Below are 4249 nucleotides of genomic sequence, written 5' to 3' on the forward strand. Positions count from 1 at the left end.
TCCCCCTTCGGATTTTATTTTTATCAATAACATTAGAATGTTCAGTTTCAGTTATAATACCAAAATCTTGCAAAAGGCTAGAAGCAATAGCAGCTGTTGCTCTATCAGAAACTCCAAAACGATCACTTGTTAGCGCAGTATTAGTCAATTTAATTCGCATCTGCCATGGTGACTTTACAACAGGTTCAAACTCTTCTTCATCGCTACTATCCTCATTTCTATTTATTTCAGTTGAGTCAAAGTCTTCTATTTGTGTAGGTTCCATAGTTTTTGAGCACGATGGCTGTGACAATGAGTCAACGTTCGACTGACATCTGCTGTACTCAGTGTTTTTTCTTTTTTGTCTTTGAATAATTTTTTTTGACTCCTTCACATCTACGTTACCAATTTTGCCTAAACTATGTTTTCTTTGAAGGTACAAAAACTTAAGTTCAATGACTGGTACTTTTTTTGACTTCTCACATGTACAAACAATCGATACCGGACACTCACACAAGTCAACGGCCTTTCGGCAATTGCAATCTAATGTTATTGTGCATTTGCATGCGGAGATATCAAACAGTCGCAAGGACTTTTGCTTGAAATCTTCAACTTTTTTTTTGAACGAGTCTTTTTCCTTATCTCGTTTGTAGCACTTCATAAGACCTCTGTAACTGTTATTGTAGGCATTGATCATTTGAACAATTCTGTAAAGGGAGACTGTTGGTATTGAGGCTTTATCAAATAATTGCTTAACTTTCGGTGCAACAATATTAGAAATTTGTGAAAAACTGTTGTTGTTCAACAATTTGTTGTTGGTTTCCACAGCTAAATTGTAATGTTCAAGAAAGAAGCACTTTAAAACGTTTTCATAGGAAGGCAGTTTACTTACAGGTAGTTCCTTTGGGTAATCGAATATTGGACAATCAAACTCACTACGCGTAATTTTCTTGGACAAAGCCATGACACTCAACACACACTCAACGTAACAGTAAAAGTAACACAACAAAAGCTTTGACACTGACAAACACTGCCGAGTCACTGACGCGAGCTCACAAAATGGCGAAGCAAGCGTACACAACACAAGGAATTGTGGGTTGGGTACGAGTGGTGGGGGAAACGGTACAGTCACATACAAAACGAATCATTCCGCGCGGGACGGCAGTGTTGTAAACTGCGCCTTTTAGCGTAATTATCCGTTATTTAAAGCTGTTTGCGCTACCGTAAACATTGTTTTTTAAACTGGTTCATTGTGTATTTCTGTTTTCTAAGTCAAATTATACAGTTTTTTCACTATAGCGATTGATTATTTAAAGTTTTTACACCGGAGAAAAAATTTTAAAAATCCAAGTTTTTTTCAAAAAACGAACTATTTTAATTGCATTGCGCTACCGTGATATTGAAAAAATAATTTTTTTCTCAGTTGCATTTTATTTATGAAGTATATATGCAAGTTTTTCGCGGTATAGCACTTGAAAAAAAAAACATTTATTTTTTTCAGCCCACCCTAACATGTACCTACAAAATGATGCCAGAATCTTGAAAATCGGAGTACGAATAATAGAGTTATAGATTGTCAAACTTAATCAAAAATTTTGGGTGGCGGAATTTTGTGCCAGTGACTGCATAAATACAATTTGTCGTACCGACAAATCAAAAATCAGTCTGACAAACTTAACATCTGCGTTATGTATACAGAGAAGATTTGCATTCATATGTGATGGCCTCGGTAGCTCAGTTGGTTAGAGCGCCGGTGTACAGAAACGGTGGACACGGGTTCGAATCCCATCTGGGGTCAAAGTTTTTCTATTTATATCCATTTGCATTAAAAAATCAACTGACCTTTAATATATGGCATTACTGAATTAAATAAATCCTCGTTCGTTCAGTTATGTAATAACTTTAATCTTAAAACTACAAATTAAAATTGCAAGTATCAGCAGCAAAAACGCATCTATTTTATTAAAAATAACAACATTAAAACGGAGAATTTCATAAGTTCTTACACAATATATGTATGTATGTTCCTGGAGATCCAGGTAGCCACATTTTTAATAAAATAGTTACGTTTGTATGAAGCCGACTTTGGCCTCAAAGTCGTGAAGTTACAAGTCTCAATACATAGCAAAAGGGCCTAGCCGGGTAAGATGATGAAAAGTGCCCCCAACTCGATTCGAATTCCATATAGGTCACCGTTTAGCATATACAGTGAAACTAACTTTCTGGAATTTTTAGCCTCCTAGGTGGTCATGTGACCCACCTAGACTAGAGCCTAATTAGGGTTTTTATGCTTTTATTTTTTATCTCAGCCGCATCGAGAACTAGCGAAAAACTTTAAATAAACAAGTTGTAAGCTTTAAAAAGTTCTGTCCGAAAATTTTTTTTTAATTTTTGGCGGGAAATTTAAATTTTAGAACGATTTTAAAATTTTAAATGTGTATAAAAAAATAACTAAGACATTCGTTTTCACTAAAAAAATATATATAACGTGTATTTTTGTTCAATGTTTCATCCTAAATTTTTTCAAATTTCTAAATTTGGTGAAACGCACCTTTAAAAATAAAAAAAACCGCATTTTTTCGGGTTTTTTTTTTTCGTTTTTTGATACAATTTTATACATATTTTTCAAAAAAGGTAACACCGTCACTAGAATAGGTAAAAAACTGAAAAATAATTGGGATTCGCTTAATAAAAATTTTTTGTAACCCCATCCATTTTCAAGATACAGGGCTTTGAAGAAAACCAAATTTTACACCTTTTTTACGATTTTGCCGAAACTACTGGCAACATTGTAATAAAACTTGGCGGGTTTTAAGAGGTAGTTATTGTGCATGTTTTGACATACAATTAAGGATTTGATATTTATCATTGGCGCACATGGGGGTAATGGTCTGAACTTTTCAAAAAAAAAAAGATAGTACGCCACTGACATATTTCAAATTAACAATCATTTTTGAATTCTTCGTTCAATTTGCGATAAAAAACTATGTTATCATTTTTTCATACGAAGCGCCGTTTTGCTGCAAAAAATAAAATATCTTAACGCTTCCAAAGTATTCGATTTAGTTTTTATAATGGATGTACGAGTTTATGTAAGTAGATGTAGAAACTACTAGAAGTTCGAATACTTTGTAAGGGTTAAGATGTTTTATTTTTTGAATAAAAATGGCGCGTCGTATGAAAAAATAGGATGACAGATTTTTTGTCACAAATTGAACGAGGAATTCAAAAACGATTGTTAATTTGAAATATGTCAGTGGCGTACTATCTTTTTTCTTTGAAAAGTTCAGACCATTACCCCTATGCGCGCCAATGATGAATATCAACTCCTTAATTGTATGTCAAAACATGCAAAATAACTACCTCTTAAAACCCGCCAAGTTTTATTACAATGTTGCCAGTAGTTTCGGCAAAATCGTAAAAAATGTGTAAAATTTTGTTTTCTTCAACCCCGTGTATCTTGAAAATGGATGGAGTTACAAAAAATTTTTATTAAGCAAACCCCAATTATTTTTCAATTTTTTACTCATCCTAGTGACGGTGTTACCTTTTTTGAAAAATATGTATAAAATTGTATCAAAAAACGAAAAAAAAAACCGAAAAAATGCGGTTTTTTATTTTTAAAGGTGCGTTTCACCATTTTTAAAAATTTGAAAAAATTCAGGGTGAAATATTGTGCAAAAATACACGTGATATATTTTTTTCGTGAAAACGAATGTCGTAGTTATTTTTTTATACTCATTTAAAATTTTAAAATCGTTATAAAATTTAAATTTTCCGCCAAAAATTAAAACAAAAATTTTTTTCGGACAGAACTTTTTAAAGCTTACAACTTTTTTACTTAAAGTTTTTGCTAGTACTCGATGCGGCTGAGATAAAAAATAAAAACATAAAAACCCTAATTAGGCTCTAGGTGGGTCACATGACCACCTAGAGGGCTAAAAATTTTAGAAAGTTAGTTTCACTATATATGATAAACGGTGACCTATATAGAATTCGAATCGAGTTGGGGGCACTTTTCATCATCTTACCCGGCTAGGCCCTTTAAAAGATAGTGGAACCTCCCCGATACGAACTAAGGTTGCTTGATTTAATAATTACTTAGTTAATTAATAATTACTTAGTTATTACACAATTTATTAATCTTACATTATGACCAGAAGTACACCTTTAAATATATTGGTAACTTCTTCTTCTGCAGGTGCCATCTCCGCTACGGAGGTCGGCAATCATCATAGCTATTTTAGTTTTTGAGGCAGTAACTCTAAAT

At 32.9% G+C, this 4249-nt stretch overlaps 1 non-coding gene across 1 annotated transcript; it reads left to right on the top strand.

The window, feature by feature from the left end:
• Positions 1 to 1702: 1702 nt before the first annotated feature.
• On the top strand, positions 1703 to 1777 carry Trnac-aca (transfer RNA cysteine (anticodon ACA)). The gene has a single exon. It is a non-coding gene; the product is annotated as a tRNA-Cys (tRNA).
• The last annotated feature ends 2472 nt before the right edge of the window (positions 1778 to 4249 follow it).

The sequence above is a fragment of the Diabrotica virgifera genome, chromosome 9 (assembly GCF_917563875.1).
Source record: "Diabrotica virgifera virgifera chromosome 9, PGI_DIABVI_V3a".
Lineage (NCBI taxonomy): Eukaryota > Metazoa > Arthropoda > Insecta > Coleoptera > Chrysomelidae > Diabrotica > Diabrotica virgifera.